General features: G+C 42.5%; 2 protein-coding genes across 7 annotated transcripts in view; one reads left to right on the top strand and one right to left on the bottom strand.

Moving 5' to 3' along the window:
- Window positions 1-2,769, bottom strand: part of EVA1A (eva-1 homolog A, regulator of programmed cell death) — an 82,561-nt gene extending 79,792 nt beyond the window's left edge. For 5 of the 6 annotated variants that reach the window (XM_082357036.1, XM_082357029.1, XM_082357037.1 and 2 more), the window contains exon 1: window positions 2,490-2,769. The gene's annotated coding sequence lies outside the window, so the exon portion shown is untranslated. Of the gene's footprint in view, window positions 1-186; window positions 249-2,489 lie in introns of all 6 variants that reach the window. The other variant, XM_082357027.1, reaches the window with a different exon arrangement.
- Window positions 1-17,878, top strand: part of LOC309611944 (uncharacterized protein) — a 371,966-nt gene extending 354,088 nt beyond the window's left edge. Inside the window, exon 7 of the mRNA XM_082357020.1 lies at window positions 17,604-17,878. The gene's annotated coding sequence lies outside the window, so the exon portion shown is untranslated. The remainder of the gene's footprint in view (window positions 1-17,603) is intronic.
- Window positions 17,879-18,337: the final 459 nt, after the last annotated feature.

Raw genomic sequence — 18,337 nt, 5'->3', positions numbered from 1 at the left:
TAGATCACAAGTGTGGTGCAGTTGAAAAACCCAATGGACTTTGGCTTTTATCAATGTACACAGCAAACTCCAGCTCATATTTATGGAGCACTTACTATATGTGGGGCACTGGTTTAAGCCCTTTACCTGCATAGTGTGAAGAGTGTGTGTTTTGCAGTTCAGATGTCTGTGTGAATACTGGCTTACCACTCATTAGCTGTGTGACTTTGGGCAAACTGCTTAGCCTCTCTGTGCCTCCATTTCTTTGCCTGGAAAATAGGGTAATACCAGTACTAACTTAATAAGGTCCTCATAAAAGTTAAATGACTACAATATAAAATGCTAAAATTGAGCCATGTCCTGGCACAGAGTAGCCACTCAGTACTAAGATGAACAATCATTATCCTATTAGTTAATCACACTTCTCTGCAGAGAAGGCAGACTATTTCTTCCTATTTTGTTAATAAGGCTTTGAGAGACTGAGTCAATGTGCTCAAGGTCACAGAGTTAAGTGGCAGAACTAGGATTTGAATGCAGGCAGCCTGACTCCAAAGTCCGCAAGCTTAACCACCAGCATGAGGACAGCACTGTGCTAGGTCCAGGTACAAAGAAACAAGTCAGGGAATGAACAAGAGATCCCTATACAGAACAGTAAACACTGTAAGAGAGATGCACTGAAAGAAAAAATAGGGGAGGATGGCTGGGGCTAGGGTATCAGGGAGGGACAGAACCGAACCATCTGCAGGAACTGAATAATGCTTCACCCAGCAGGGGACTTGAGCTCTAGTCTCAAAGAATAATGAGCAATTTGTCAGCCAGGGAGGAAGAAGGGCATTCCAAAAAGTCAACACCTAGAATACCAGAAGAATAGTGAGTTGGGTGGAATGGAAAGTGCATACAGGAAGTGTCATAAGGTGAGGCTGGGAAGGTAAGTTGAGGCCAGTGTGAACAGGCATGTAGGCCAATGTCTGTGGTTAGATTTTATTTTGTAAGGCAGTGATTCTCAAACTTTAATATGCACAGGATCTACCTCTGGTGCTTGTAAAACATGTGCACATGTGCAGATTCCCATTCCTTCTGTTGAGGGGTGGGGGCAACACTTACATGTTAACAGTCAAAAATGTTTCCAGACATTGCCAGATGTCATTTGGGAGGCAAAATCAAAACCCCAGTTGAGAGCCACTTCTCCCATCCCTACTTTACAGATGAGGAAATCCAGCCACAGAAAACTACAGAAAGGCCTCATCCAGGATTCAAATGCTGGGGGTCCCACTCCAGGGTCTGGGTTAGCCAACAAGCCTAATAGCCTTTTAGGGAGAGAGATTCAAGCCAGCCTTCTGGGGAAGAATTACATATTTGTTGACAGACTGAATGATGGGTAGAGGATGAAAGAGTAAGGTTCCAAGGTGAAACTTCAGTGCTTGTCACTGAATTGTGAGGATAGTAGGTACTAAATAAATCATTTGGATTTGAGTAGAACCAAGATGTATTTGCTCAAAATGGAAAAGGCCTGGTTCCTCATGGTATGACCCAGCGGTAGGTGTTGGGATTCTGCTCAGACTGCATAGAGGAACTCTCTGTAGGGCTGGGTGTGGGTTGTGCGGTACAAACCAGTTGATTCACAAATCCTGGCTGGGCCCCTTCCCAGGTATGTGGCCCCGGTAGCATTATTTAACCTCTGTGCGTCTCATTTTGCCCCTTTGTAAAATAGGGATAGGAGTCCCTACTCAGAGCCTTGATGTGAGCACTCAGGCAGTTAATAAGAGCAAAATGGCAAGCTAGCACGAAGTGGTTTCCTCGCCTATCCTTCCAAGCCAGCCTCATTACCTCCACGCCCCGAGTCCCATATCCATTGCTCCTCCCCACCCCCACACCCCAATCCTTGGGAAGCCCAGTCAGAGCTGCAAGAAGCTGACCGCGCCCCTCTCCACAAGCAGAGCGTCCCCCTGAGGATTTAAGGGGCGCCAACGACCTTGTCACTCCCCAATCCGCTTTGATTTCGGGGTCCTGGGCGTCGCCAAAAGCACGCGGCCAGCTGAGTGCCCCAAAGGTAAATGAGATCAATGAGAGCCCTGGAAATTTCGGAAGATCCGCCTCCGGCAGGCCCAGGGTCAAAGCCAGTCACTGTCGCAGGCCCGCACGCTCAGCCCCTGGTCCCAGGGGCGGAGGAGGAGAGAGGCGCTGAGATTAGGGAAGGACTCGCTCTCGGAAGCCAGGCTGCATAAGCAAGGAGCAGAGAGTTGTTGGGTCCAGAAAAAGAAGCGGGGGGAGGGGGCGGGGGAAGCAACAGGAAAGTAAGAGGAAGAGAAAGAGTAAAAACAAGCGCTGGGAAGCAAAGTTCCCTGGGGGACCCAGGCTACAACACCTGGCAGGGGGTCAGGAACAAAGCAGAGACTTCAGGTCTGAAGTGCTCTGGGTGCTTCCGAAGAAGGGGTATTCCGGGCAGACCAGGGCCCGCTTGGGATGCCAGGCGCCCCTATGCCCTTAGCGCTCTCACCGGCGCCGCTTACCTTCGCCAGAGCCACCGACGCGCACTTCCGGGGTCCTTGCTCGGGGACCAGGAGCCGATCACTAAGGGGAGGACGCAACAAAGCTGTGGCCAGGGTTTGGGCCGGCACTGGCGCCTCGGAAAAAATCCCAGGGGAGACACGCCGAGGGGGGCGCGGGGCGCTGGGTCTCAGCCTGGGCGCTCACGGGCAGCGGTAGTGAGCCCCGCAGACGCTGGAGAAGCGCGAGTCAGTGGGAGGAAAAGGTTGTCTCATTTCCTTCGGTCTTTCCCCTCCACTCCACCCACTCCGCTCCGGACCTGCCCTCCCTCCCCCCTCCCCCCTCCCCCCTCCCCATGTGGGCTCTGGAAAGACACGAAACTTCAATGGCTGCCGCAAGCGGCGCCCCACTCCGCGTCAAGTTAGTTCTAGCTCCGGAACTCCAGCCTGACCCGCGCACTTCTGTGGAAGTTTCTCCATCGGCTGTCCCCGGGATCTTCCCTTTCCCCCTGCGGGGACGAGACCAGATTTGAAAGCAGACCTCCAAGCTGCTTCCAGCATCCATCCTCTCCTTCCTGTCCCATCACCTGCTCTGAGCCCTTTTTTTGTTGTTTGGTTTTTTGTTTGTTTGTTTTTTTGGTTTTTGTTTTGTTTTGTTTTGGCCGTGCTGCAGAGCATGCGGTATCTTAGTTCCTCCCAGGAGGGATGGAAACCAGTGCCCCCTGCAGTGGAAGCTCGGAGTCTTAACCACTGGACCACCGGGAAGTCCCTGAGCACATATTAAATTACAGGAAATAATATTTACTTTGTTGAATCTGATCGATTTTTTTTTCTCCAACTGGAGAGTTTAAAACCTAATACATAATTTCGAAGGAACGTTCATTTTGATCCAAAGGAGAGCAGCTGATTTGGCCTTGCTCATTCAGAGTTGGGGTTTTCTTTCTTAAATTGAACACCTACTTTATTTAAGAGCCTGATAGGTGCTGAGCTGGGCTCTGGGAACTTAGAAAAGAACAAGTAGGGCATGTTGTTCCTAGACAATGGTCATATGTAACTAGTGCAGGCAGAGAAGAGGTCCAGGGATTCTGTGGTCTCTTAAGAGATAGGTCAAGAACTGGAAGAGCTTTCCACAGAGTAAAAACGGCATGCACAGAGCCAAGGAGGAATGGGAAAGCCCAATCAGGAGGTGGTCTAGCAGAGAACACAGCCAGGATGGGGAGTGATGGTGGGTGAACATGGAAGAGAATGTTGACCAGTCTACCAAGAAAGGATAGGAGCTGCAGAGAACAGTGGGGTGGAGTTGACAAGAAATAGTGACCAAGAGCTGACAGGGTGCAGATGAGTGGATGAAGGAAAGAGGTAATTTCCAGGCCTCTGGCTGGAGTACCTAGTGAGTGACCAGTGCATAACCAGAATCCAGAGCACCTTCTGGAGATGCTATTCCAAGTGTGGTCTGGGGACTGACAGTATTAACATGAACTGGGAGCTTGTTAGAAGTGGGAACTTTCCAGCCCCACTTGACCTACTGAATCAGAATCTGAATTTTAACAAGATTCCCAGATAATTCAAATGTGCATTAGAGTTTTGGAAGTACTGATCTCTAGACCACTGACTGTGTATTAGAATGACTGGATATTAGACTGTGGTGCCCTGACCATACTTTAGAAACACCTGGAGAGCTTTGACAACCAATATGAGGCCCCTGGTCCCACAAATGCATATTTAATTGGTCTGGGGTAGGGCTCCAAAATCAGTATTCTCAAAATGATGTTCAGATGATCTAATGCAATCAGAGTTTAGAACCACTGTTCTAGGCTTATTCAAATGCTATTTCATTTAACCTTGAAATGCACCTCTTCAGAAAGAAAAAGGACACCTATGTGTAAGTGAAAATGTAAAGACTAGTTATCTCCCTCTCATACAGAGGCAAGTGGTCTGCTGGAAAGGGCCCTTTTTTCCTAAACTAATCAGAACCAGATTCTAGCCTCAGATGGCCACTAGAGTACTGTCTGAACTTGGGGCAAGTACTCCCCTCTCAGGCCTCAGATTTCTTATCTGTAAAATACACACATGACTAACTCCAGATTTCACCCACAAGGTGCCATGATCAGAGCTCCTCCTAACTCTCTAGCTTTATCAGAAGGTAGATGGAAAAGTGATATTGAGAAGTGGGTTTTCCTGGTGTAACACTATTCGTACCACCCTGGTGTAACTACCATGCATAAACACCAGAGATCAGAGAACTGTGTGCTGAGCAAGGGCAACACACATAAGTGATGCTCCATAAATGTGTACTAAGTATATAAATAAATACATGAATGAATAAATAACAGTCAGTGGCATAGACTTTCCATGGATTGGCCCTAACCCAGAACATATTCACTTGCTTCCTAATCTAGAGGAAGGACTCTGGAATTTGGAAGCACTCTGACCCATGAACCTAGCTTTGGATTTAAAACTACTACTATTAATAACTACTAACATTTGTTGAATGCCTAGTACACACCAGGCATTGGGCTAAATGCTCTGCTTAGGATAACCTCATTTCATTATAATGAAGAAGATACTGTTGAACCTCTGCTGTCCAACTGGTTTCAGGAATCATAGGTATAACAGGATGAGAGCTGCCACCTAGGACAGCCCCTGCCTCTGGTTCTGCAACTGGGCATAAGTGGCCAGAAAGCCCTCTTGGGGGTCTTTGGGGTCATTCTCCAGAGAGATCAACCTGAGGGAAGGGCTTTGGAGTGAAGGCACCAGGGTCATATAGAAACCGATGCTCCCAGAAGCTATCTCAGGAGACCTGTGGACTATGGTTAAGCCTTGGACAGGAACTCTTCAAAGCTACCCACTTCATGGTTGCATGTGTGTGCACTTACTACCTTACTTACTTATAAGAGCCAAACCCAGCACCAGTCCTTTTCACATATATTTCTCTTAACCCTCACAGCATCCTGACATGTTAAGTACTCTTGTTTTCATATTTTATAAATGAGAAAACTGAGATGTCAAGAAGTGAAAATCTGTTTGTCCCTGCAATCCAAGTTTCTCAAGTGGTACACTTTGCTACCACCACTGTCGGCATTTACCACAACCACTTTGCCGCCCTGCCCCTTTGATAGAAAGGAGAGTCCTCATTTCAGGTCCCATTCACTTATTACAGTTACACATCATCAAAACTCTCTGTGACCCATTTTCCCACCTGTAAAATAAGTTGTCCTTGATTGCCCTTTTACTAAGACACTATGTGTGGCTTGATCCTCCATAGCCTGAGATGAGATGACGAGAGATAAACCATAGACTGTTATGAGAAACCAAATGTATGGGGGAGATTTATCCCAAAATGAGAGGGGCCAGTACTTCACTAATAGCACAACTATCATAAAAGAGGGAATCCTCTATTTTCCATCTCTAGGGGGATATAACTAAAGCATAGTATTACATAGCATTTCAGACTTTAGATCAGATGTGAGGAGGGAGCATTAAGTCCCTCTGCTAGACCGTGGCAGATGCTCAGGGGCTATCTTGTGAAGTTTCCCCTGGTTATGGGATAGCTGGCTGGCCTTAAGGCTGAAGTGGAAAGGAACACAATCTGGGATTGAGATCCACAGGATGAGCCAGGCAGGAACAGAGGCAGGAGGGAGTCCGTGTGCACAGGAACAGCCTCAGCTCCAGTTATAGGCAGGGGTGGGGAATTAGAAGTGGAAGAGTGTTCATCCCAGGAAACCAGGATCTGAAGTAACTACTTCATGCCTGGGTCCAGGCCCAGGGCTGTGAACTAAGCTCTCAGTATAAGCATTCTTGCTGATGTGTCAGCAGGCTTGGGCCTCCCTGCAGAGTGTGCAGGGCTCCCAGGGTGCTGTTGGTAAGAGCAGGGCTCCACCATCCTGCACACTGGTGTCCTGGCCAGCAGCAGGACCTCTGACTCATGGAAGAGGTCTAGTCCCCAGAGCCCCTTCATTTAACACAAAAGAGAAGTGGTAGTTTTAACCCTCAGTGGCATTTCTTCAACAGCACTGTCATGATGCTGGGATTTGGTAGGAGAATCCTTAAGTCCACATCATTGCTGAGCCCTATCGATCAACTTTGACAAGTACCCCAGACACATTTCTGCTGCTTCCACTTCCTAAACTCCCATTTGTGTTTGCATGACAGCAATTTGATGATTTTAAATGAAGCTCATTGCAGCAAATTTTTACTGGTACTGGTTTTTGCCTCAAACAAAAATATGACCTCAAACTTTGGTTATTTCCATTTTACAGATGAGGAAACTAAGGCACAGCACCCAAAAGGAGGACAACAAAACAAAACTGATCTACCAACTCAACTAAGGTAAGACCTTCAGGTCCCTGTGGTTTTACCCTAAAATTATGAGCCACTTAAGGTACTACACAACGACTGCAGTGGAATATGTCCAGATATGTCCTCACCCAAAATCATCTGGCCCTGTGTAGCCTGTTTATCAATGCAGTTCAGTTTAACTGCCATTTCCTGGAGACCACCTGCCCTTCACAAGGAATTGTCCTAGACACTGTAGGTGACCTTGCTGCATGTTACACTCAATCCTAACCTGGGGAATATTTTGAAATTACAAGCTGGGCTCTAGACCAGATCAATTGAATCAGAATCTCTAGGTGTGGAACCCATTTTTTTAACCTCTGCAGGTGATTAAAATGTACAGTCAGGATTAAGAACCACTTCTGTAGGAAATGCAGAGACAAAGCCTAGGTCCTAATAGATAAGGAGTTTGCAAAGTAAGTAAGGCGCTCCGTTTAGTAATGGATGATTGCCAAAAGTCATCAGGAAAAGGGAAATATCAAAATCTCTCTCTTGACCAAAGCATGTTAAGATAATACCAAACTAACAAAAATCCCTGGATTTATCTCAGCCTTGAGCGGGTAATGTCATCATCACATGGTCAAGAGTAGGAAATCTGGTTCTGTCCCAAGAAAGTACAAATGATTGAAGCCAGAATTCTTGTCCCTTCTCTTATAGCACTGCTATTTACAAGAAGCATTCAAACATCAAGCACTTATGAATTCCAGAAGTAGTAAATGATCTCTAGGAGCGTCAGAGCAAGGCAGTCATGTAAACCAAATAATGAAAGACAAAGGAAATTGCCACATGGCCTGATGAGAGGTTAATGGATGTGCAGACAGAGACATCAATGTGTCACCATTAATGATGTCACTTTAGGAAAATCAGGAGGCTGAGTTTTTTTTTTAAATGTTCTATCTTACAGTCATTTCATATTTATTCATCTTAACAAAAGTGAGCCTGAAAATATTGTTTAAAATATTGGGGGAAGCAGGACAATTTATCTCTCTCTTTGTTTCTTTGTTTCTTCCTTCCTTTCATTAACCAGGTGGCATTTAAATTCATTCACCTCACAACTACCTGCTGAAATGACGCTAGTCATATGATAGTATTAGCTACTAACACCTCCTAGACACCAAAGGTTGAAGAATGCAGCACCATATACTTAAAGCCAGACCTTTCACCAACTTTTTACAAGGTCTAATGGATGCCTTTAATCACCAAATAAATCAGTATTGACGGTTATGCTCTCCTTAGTTTCCAGAGGTAGATAATGAAATTAATGTTCCCAGGCCTTCTCTTCCTTTTCAAAAAGCGAAGTTTTGCCTGTACAGAGGAATATAAGGGGGTGCTGGACACACTAGTCAAAAAATTTTTTAATAAAACCAGAAAGCACAGGGAACTTGAGCCACACAGCTGAGCACCACCCCTCCAAATGGCCTCCCTGTGTTCTAATCACCTCCCCCACCTTTCTTAAAATGTTATGTGTCCAAAAGGGATGAAATAATGAGGAACAAGCATCAACTAAGCATGTCTTTATTCTGTTGTGAAGTGGAAGCTTATCTCTCATTGAATTAATTCCTCATGGGCCCAGTCAGAAGAGTAGAAATCTAAATCCTTTTGGCTCAACCACTTTATCTTGCTTGAGGCAACAGAGTAGAAATCAGAATATTTCTCTCACCAGTTTCTGCTGCCCAATACAACATTACCTGTGATTAGTGATAGTTTTTTTTTTAATTGAGGTATAGTTGTTTTGTGATGTTTTGTTGGTTTCTACTGTACAGCAAAGTGGAGTCCCCTGTGCTATCCAGCAGGTTCTCATTAGTTATCTATTTTATACATATTAGTGTATATATGTCAATCCTAGAGTGAAGTAAGTCAGAAAGAGAAAAACAAATATCATATATTAATACATATACATGGAGTCTAGAAAAATGGTACAGATGAACCGGTTTGCCAGGCAGAAATAATGATAGGTTTTGAATCAAAACATATTCACCAGTTAAACCATAAACATAGCTGAGTGTAAATTTTGCTTCTTTTATTTCCTCTATTTTCCATAGGGAGATTCTCATCCTTTTGCTGAGACCTCCTTTACTTTTTTCATCTTGGTTAACAAGGTTAAATAAGCATGAATATAACTTTACTAAATCGTTCATAAAAAGCACTCTCTTTCTAACCAACAGGAAGTCACTGTAAAACTGAGAGATTTTAATTATAAGAAATGAGACAATGGGATCATGAAACATGCCTAGTAAAGTTGCTAATAGTTGTGCTTTAAGAAAAAGCAAGTTATGTCTCTATCCACAACGTATATGACCCTAAACAGTTGTCTATAATATAAATGTCTTTTTTATATTGAAAATACCATTGACTCAATATAAAGTTAAGACATTCTGCTATAAGTAATTTTAGTCCCACCTATTAAAAAATACACTTCATATGTAGCAAACTACTGAAAGTCATTTTTAGAAGAATAAGAAACAGTAGAGCTCAAAATAAAGTATAAAATTTGTGTTACAGTAACTCAATCTAACAGCATAACTGAACTAAATTCTGAGCCTTTTTCAGTACTCCTTTACAAGACTGCCTACAACTCTTCCAAATTCCTCAAAGACTTGTCTCCTGTAACTCTGTGAAAAGTGTGAGCTTGAGAAATTAGTAGAGTGATTTGGTCTGAAAGATAAATAGGCAAACACAGGACAGATGACAAAACATACCAAACTATACATTTCTTTGAAGATTGTGCACTAACCAGAGCAGATGGTTGAGGTAACCTTGAACTTCTTAAAACCCTACAGTACATTCATTTAATCACTTCTCTGATTCATAAATTTCATAGTAGCAAGTTCTGGAACATGGTGTCCTTATGCACAGGTGTGCTAGATCTAATCAAACCAAATGGATGGCACTCTGTTCATTACCCCAGTGCCCAAACTGGAGTGATTTCCATTCTTAAACTGATGCTGGTATCCAGCAACCAGTCAGCCTCCTGTGTCTGGACACAGCTAATGGAGTTGAGGGATCTACTTTGGATGTGAACAAGGAGTCTAAGATTATGGTCCTAACAGAAGAAGAGATAATAAATGAAAAGCTGATTCATTTGTTTCAACAGAAGGTCCATACTAGGAATCCTTTAAATTAGCAAGTTTGATTAATGCATTTAAAATATGACCCATTTGATTTATGTTTAAATGGTTTACTATACTTCTCAGAAACATAGAGTTTAGTTGTACTGAGATGTGCAGAGTAACAGCTTCCACACAGAAGTATGACCTCAACCCCTTGGGCACATGGGAGATTTGGTCAGTCAGGGGGGTTCTTCTCTGTGCTTCAAGCCTCTGCTTGCCAGACTTCCTTCCTTGCTCTAATTTCTCTTACCTCATCTCTGATCTTCCCATTGCCTCCTTCCCCTAAATCTTGAAGATGCTTAAGCCCTCCTCATCATTTGAAATACATAAATAAATTACCCATTTATAGGTATTTTCTGTATCTTTATTTCTTTTCCAAATTTCTCAAACAAATGGGTGTATTTATTATCACTTTCTCAACCTCCATTCAATTGTCAACTCACTGTAGTCTGGTTTCTGACCCCCAACACACCACTGAAATTGCCCTCATTGGAGTCAAAAATAGCCTCCGAATTTCAAAATCCAGTGGCTGTCCCTGAGCTTGTGTTGGTACCTCTCTGCAGTATTGTCCACTGTTGGCTACTTTCTTCTTCACAAACTCTTCTCCCTTCACTTCTGCACTTTCCCATCTCCGAGATTCCTTCCTACCTTTGTGGTCATTCCTCCTTTGTGACCTTCCTTAACTAGTTTTGATTCATAATAAATGCACATATTCATGTTACTAGCATCTTTTGGGGGTTGCCCACCTCTTACAGGATAAAGTCTAGACTTCTTAGCATGGGATTCAAAGCCCTTCAGGGTCAGCCTCCACCCATTCTATAACAATCTATCATGCTTCAGCTGTATCAACCTCTTTACCGTCTCCCAAACATGTCATGCTATTTCACACTTCTGTACCTTTGTACAGAATGTTCTCAACTCCACCACCATCCTCCACTGAGGAATTCCAGCTCATCTTTTAAGACTCAGAATAAAGGTGAGCAATTCTGGAAAGACTTCCTTGTCTCCAAATAGAGGCAGTGCTCCCTCCTGAGTCCCTGGCATCTGTGACATGTCTTCATTGTGAACTCTGCAATGAGTTTCCTCACCCGTGAGGGCAACAGGTGCTTGTTCATCTCTTTGTCTCCAGGGTTTACACAGTGCCTAGCACCTAGTAGGTGCTAACTACATGATTAGGATGCAAGAACTATCACACTACTCTTATTTTTCTAAATTGAATTTAATTTTCCCTGAGCTTTTTACTCCTTCCATAGGGAAATTTAATCTGTCATTATTAGGTACTTCCCAGGGTCAGGGGTAGGTCCCTGGTGACTTGTACCATACAGAACATGCAAAGAGGGGCCTCTCCCGTCTATACTGATTACCACATCCAGGCTTATTTTCCAAGGCTGCATGGAACCAGGAGACAGGTACTTCTGAGGCCTGGGACTTGAGATTTTTTTCACAGGGGTTCTCAAGGCCACAGCCTCTAATGTTTGGTTGTTTCTACTCTACCCCTCTCCCCTCCTGTCCTTCAGCAGCCCTCGTTGTGAGTGCTGTGGGAAAGCAGGGTCCAGGCATTCATACTTGATGAACACTCTCTGTAATCTTGTTCTTTCTTTCCTTTACAGGGACTTCCTTAGCCTCCAGTCAGGATGTGTACCCTCAGAAACCCGAAGCTCCCACTCCAGCCCCAGCGCAATTCCCCTCAATCAGCATAGGTGACCAAAACAAAACCAAGAAAAAGGACTTCTTCTGCTAGAAAGTCTGTTTTCAACCAGCAACAAAAAAGCCCCCAAAGACAAGGGTCTTCCTACCTTCTTGAGGCAGAGGAGAGAAGAGCACTGACAACAAAGAGAAGAAGATACGAAAAAACTTCTCAGTAAATTATCGTGCCACATAACACTCAATGAATTTGTTCAATTAATTAAAAGCAGAAATATCCATGAAAAAAACATGAGTGAAATTGCTCTCCCAAAGAAAGACACCTCCACTTAGCAGGTCTCCTCACTTAGCCTAAGCCTCTTCATTCCTTCCCTGGGGATGGAGGCCTAAAATCTCTGGATCCCCCCATTTATGGCACAGGGACGCCACTCACATGGCTGAGTTAATTTAAGCTGCTGACTTGGATTGCTGACATGGGCATTTGTAACAGCTGTATTAACCCACTTTCTCTCATGGTTGATTTTAATCTCTTTAAATTTTGCCCAGCCAGTGAGAAAACTGAAAGCATAGTTGAGAGGGTATGGGAGACAGAAGTTGCAGGTCATAAGCTGAGTGGTGGTTAAATCCTATGGAAGGAAGCAAACACGTGTATAATCCTTTCAGGAAAACAAGTATTACTGGAGAGGAGAAAGCTGCCAATGTAACTTTGTTCTAAGAATAAATAGCACATTTTTCTTCAGTGTTTGCTTTTCTCTCTTTGATCCCCTTGAAGCCCTCTGGAACTGCTGAGCCAGCAATTTTTCTCCCCTCTGAGGCTGGAGAGAAGGAGCCACAAACCCTCTCTTGAGATTCCTCAAATGGAGACATAAATAGGGGGTCCCAGGCAATGCTGGAGCCAAGAGGTCTATGGAAGTCTAGGATCCAGACATTTTAGTGAAGTTTAATCACCACAAATATGCCACTGTGTTTCCAAACATGCTGTCATGATACCGAGAAGCTGTTTAAAAGGGAATAATAATGGAAAGGGTCTATGACCAAGGCCACTGAGAGTCATGGGAGTTTGAAAAACAAAAAGAAAAAGCAGATCTCAACTGGGTTAATGTTTAGCTTTAGTCCTAGGCAGTAGTAAATGTCTGCAGGCAGATAAGCTGACTAGAGCATACCCTCCCCATGGGAGTTTATGATTCAAATACTCTAGAAACCACAGTCCCTAGTAACATAGTTTTCCCCTTTTTTCCCAGACAGCTTCATTTCAAGGGAGTTGTAGGCAGGATGATACCAGTGAAAGATAAGGGCCTTGGCCTCAAATAGATCTGCATTAAGTTCTGGTTTTTCTACTTACTGGTTGTAAAATAAAGCAAATTAAGTACTTGGTTTCCTTGTCAGATGGGAATAATAATACTTATAGAATGGTCATCAAAAATATATGAAATGATATATGTAAACTTAGCATTGTGCTTGGCTCTAAGTGTTCAATAAATACCAATTCCCTTCCATCACTCCTCCCTACAATATAGCATTCAAATCAGAAAATACTTACTAAGCACTGATCAACGCTGAAAGCCAAGACATATAAATCCCACTCAGTGGGAAACTACATACAAAATGAGTATTCAGATCTGGAAAGTGTCAAGTAACAGGTACACTCAGCCTTCCACATCCACAAGTTCCATATCTGTGGATTCAACCAACAGCAGATTGAAAATACTAAAAAAAAAAAAAAATCCACAATGTTCCAAAAAGCAAAACCTGAATTTGCTGCACACTCCAGCAACTATCTACATAGCATTTACATTGTATTAGGTATTATAAGTAATCTAGAGATTACACAGGAGACTATGTAATGGTCATATGTAAATACTATGCCATTTTATATAAAGGACTTGAGCCTCCAAAGATTTTGCTAACTGTGAGGGGAACCAGTCCCCTGCAGATACCAATGGATGGTTGTATGGTCATAAAACTTCACAGCAGACACTGATTAATGGCCAATCCTGACAGTCAGTCCTAGGATCCCCCAGAGGGTAGAGGTATCTGAGGGAAAACTTTATGAAGAGGGATAGGCTTGCTCTAGACAGAGAGGTAAAAAAGAATCAGACATATTTTGGAAAGCTCATAGACTTACCTTACTTCATAGGATCTTCTTGAGTGATTTTGGGAGGTATTTGGAATGGAAATTGGGGAATGTGGTAGCTTAAATATGAGGGCAAATTCTGTCTCTATCCCTATCTAAGGGAGACTTTGCTACTCCTAATTTTGAGTCTGGGCTGGTTCTGTGACTGATTAACAAACAGAATGTAGCAGAAATAATGCCATACCAATTCTGGGCCTAGCCTTTAAGAGAATAAGTAGTTTTCACTTCCTGCTTCTTGGAACTTTTGCTTTTGAGACGCTGACTCTTTGAATCCAGCCACCATGCTGTGAGAAGTTCAAGTCATATGGAAAAGCCATTTGTAGGCTTTTTGATCAAAGCCCCAACTGAGCTCCCAGCCAACAGACAATATTAAGAACAGCCAAGTGAATGAGCCATCTTGCATATTCCAACCCAAAAATGCTCCCAGATGACTGCAGTCAATACCACATGGAACAGGTCTACTCAATTGATCCCAGTCAACTCACAGAATTGCAAGAGATAATAAAATGGTCTTGTTAGATACAAATTTTGGAAGTGGTATGTTATACAATAATAGATATTTGAAACAGGAAGGGACTTGAGGGATGCATTGAATGACAAACACCAAAGCTCACACTTTATCATTATCCTCATGATTATTACCATCATCATCATAGAAACCATTAGTAAATGATCACTATGTGCCAGACAATACGTTGTAAATTTTTAATATACTTTTAAAATTTAACCTGTTTATAAACTTGTGTGGTAGGTACTATTATTCTTACTTAATAGTCAGAAAACTAAAATTTAGAAATCTTTAGAAATTTGCTCAAGATTATACAGCCAGAAAATAGTAGAGATGGGATTCAACCAGTTACATTCTGACAGCTCTCAAACCTGCCATCTTCTTTCTGCAGGAAGAATAAGCAGTGGACATGCTAATAATCTTGGGAGATGCAAACAACTCTTTCAGCTGGGAATTGGCAACCAGTTTGAAAAACACAAGATGGCTTGACTTAAATAATTCCAGACAAGAAAATGACAATGGACCTGACTCACACTGCACAGGGACTGTATAGGTACATAAGACAAATTGAGAAGAATTAAAATGAAAAGTTTTTTTTCATAAGCTTTTGTTCAGGAAAATGGAAGCCACTTGTATTAGTTGTTATCTATTTCTGCATAATCACCTTCCCCCAAAAAACTTAGTTGCTTATAATAACAATAATCAATTATTATCTGTATCTATGGGCCAGGAATTTGTACGTGGCTCAAATGGGAAATACTAGCTTGCTGTCTCTCATGAGACTGACTGGGGTTTAAGTCATCTTAAGACTTGCTTGGAACTAGAGGGTCCATTCAAAGCAACTTACTCGCGTGGCTGACAGGTTGGTGCTGGTTTTTAGTAGAAGACCTCAGTTCCTCATCAAGTGGGCCTCTCCACAGGGCTGTTTGAGTCTCCTTATGAATTGAAAACTGGCTTCTCCCAGAGCAAATTTTCCAAAGGCCAAGATGCAAGCCACAACACCTTTTCTGACCTAGCTTCAGAAGTCACACACCATCCCTTCCACTTAATTCTATGGGTTACACAGAGCCATTCCTGATTCAGTCTGGGAAGGGGGTTCACAAGCAATCTTTGGGGGCCATCTTGGAGGCTGACTACCACACTCCTTGATCCACTCCAAGTACTAAAGCTTTAAAATGGGATATTTGAGGGTTTCGTATCTGTTTGCAGGACTAGGGAGCAAAGGTCAAGCAGGCTATTTGTGACAATCTCAGCCTGCATCACCATCATAAGAGGTTCTAAAGAGCTTACTTGGACACTGCTTCAAATATCAGAAAACTTTGGGAAATTCCTACCATGCATCTTAGCCAGAAACTATGCAGTGAGAAATTCTCTAGAGGCTACTGCTGGCTGTCTCAACTGCTTACAGTATCCAAGATGTTCATTCAGAAGAATACCCTGAAGTTTCTGAGAGCCTCACATCTGCTTCCAGAGAGTATGGCCCCTCCTACTCCTCTGCCTTCCAATCTTATGCAAATGCCTCGCATTGACTGATGCTACCCTGGAATCATAGAGAAAAGGGAATTCTGGGGAATGTCATTTCTAGCTTCTCCTTCTTAATGCAGGGAAGCAGATGGTAGTACTGCTGAGCTGACCACAGATAATCCAGCTGAGACTTTGGGAAGTTTTCAGTCAACGAAACATGCATAGTTCTGTTTCAAGCATTTTGGCTTGAAATTCTCCCATATTCCCCAAAGATAGTAAAAAACAGTTAAAAAATTTTTTTAAGTAACATAAAGCATGCTCACAAACAAGATAAACATTTCTGTGAACAAGATAGTAATGAACAGGAGCTGAAGCCATGAATCTATGGATCCAGAAACTGGCAAAGAGGGTTAGAATTCTACTCCTTTAGACATGTTATGGACTGAATGTTTATGTCCCCCAAAACTTATATGTTGAAGCCCTAATCACCAATGTGATGGCATTAGGAGGTAGAACATTTGTGAGGTAATTAGGTTTAGATAAGACCATGAGGGTGGAGTCCTCATAATGAGATTAGTGTCCTTACAAGAAGAGAAAGAAAGACCAGAATTCACTCACCAAGAGCACACAAAGAGGTCAAGATGTAGCCAAGATAATTCTGAAACAAAGAACCTACTCCACAAGCTATATAGGATTACTGAAAAGTAAGACAGCAAACAAATCACTAAGATAATAACAGCCTATAAATGGACAAATAGACCAATGGAATAGAATTAAGAGCCCAGAAATAGACCCAAGTATAAATGAGTCCTTGGTATAAAGTAGAGGGGGCATTATAAATCATTGGGGGAAAGATGGGCTATTTAATAAGTGGAACTGAGACAACTTGATTTCCATATGGAAATTTCCAAATCTGGAAAATACCATTGAATATCCACCTAACACCATTAAAAAAATAAATTCCAGATTGATTGAAAAAATAACAGTATCTAAAGTGGCAATGAAAGTAGGGCATTTAGCATCAAACCTGCACATACCACTTGCTCAGTGAAAAGTAGTGATGATGATAATGATAATGATTATGATGATGATGGCGATGGTGGTGATTTTTAAGCATTGAGGGAGAATGCAATGATCATTAGGGACTGTGAAATATTTATTAATAGTTGTTCCAGACTAATTTCATGTACTATTTAATTTGGGTTATTAAGCTGATAAACCAAGGAAATACCATTAACCCTAATCTGTCTTCAGTTTCTTAAGCAGAGTCTTTGATTATATCATAATGTTTGGCAGAGTCTTTCATTATATCATAATGTTTGTATTCAAAATAATATCATGTTATCTATGAGGAGGAATCTTTTGTCTGTGAACAATCATACCAAGCCCCTAAATTTGGGTCAGTCTTGAGGGTAGCCAGAGTGTTTATGATCAAAGTGCTGCCTTGTTTATTGATGTTTTGTATCAATTCATAATAAAGACATTTATATGTTTAACCCTCCAAAGAATTGAGATCATCTTGACAGATTGGGAAATCTGTATTTTGTTGAAGATAACAACTGTATGACTTTTATTATCATCCCTCCTAAGGAGAATATTTTACTTTGACTTAATCTCTCCCTGAGAGAAATTAAATACCAAGGAATAAGATTTTATTAGGTAAGGCTCAACTTTGGAGAACCACAACCATTGTAACATAGAGATTTTTTTCACTGCTTACTCCCATTGAGAATGCATGGCTTAAGACTAAGGTAAATAATCCATGCATTTTATTTCATTTGAATAGGGAATATTCAAATTCTATTATTTATGTCATAAGCATTTCCTTATATTAAAACCAACTTTTTATTTGGTATTAACAATTTATTTGAATAGACATTAAGTCAAGAAAGATACAGTTGCCAAAGGATGTATGAGAATCATGGGTCATGTCAAAAGCCAAGTGTTGGGCTTCCCTGGTGGCGCGGTGGTTGAGAGTCTGCCTGCCAATGCAGGGGACACGGGTTCGAACACTGGTCTGGGAAGATCCCACATGCCACGGAGCAACTGGGCCCGTGAGCCACAATTACTGAGCCTGCGCGTCTGGAGCCTGTGCTCCGCAACAAGAGAGGCCGCGATGGTGAGAGGCCCGCACACCGCGATGAAGAGTTGTCCCCACTTGCCGCAACTAGAGAAAGCCCTCACACAGAAATGAAGACCCAACACAGCCATAAATAAATAAATAAATAAAAAGAAAATAGTCACTTAAAGGACAAAATTTAAAAAAAATTAAAAAAAAAAAAAGCCAAGTGTTGAAGATGGAATGTACTTTGTGTTGGTGAGACTTTTTTTTTTAATTTATTAATTTATTATTTATTTTTGGCTGCATTGGGTCTTTGTTTCTTTGCCCCTTGGAGGGAGGGGGTGCTGGGGGAGGCTACTTTTACATTGCGGTTGCGCGGGCTTCTCATTGCGGTGGCTTCTCTTGTTGCGGAGCATGGGCTCTAGGCGCACAAGCTTCAGTAGTTGTGGCTCCCAGGCTCTAGAGCACAGGCTCAGTAGTTGTGGTGCACAGGCTTAGTTGCTCCGCCGCATGTGGGATCTTCCCAGACCAGGGCTTGAACTCATGTCCTCTGCACTGGCAGGCGGATTCTTAACTATTGTGCCACCAGGGAAGCCCTTGGTGAGACTTCTTGAG

Source organism: Balaenoptera borealis (genome assembly GCF_965194805.1).
Source record: "Balaenoptera borealis genome assembly, chromosome: 15".
NCBI lineage: Eukaryota > Metazoa > Chordata > Mammalia > Artiodactyla > Balaenopteridae > Balaenoptera > Balaenoptera borealis.
Note: the sequence above shows the minus strand (reverse complement) of the source record. Positions and strands in the feature narration are given on the sequence as shown.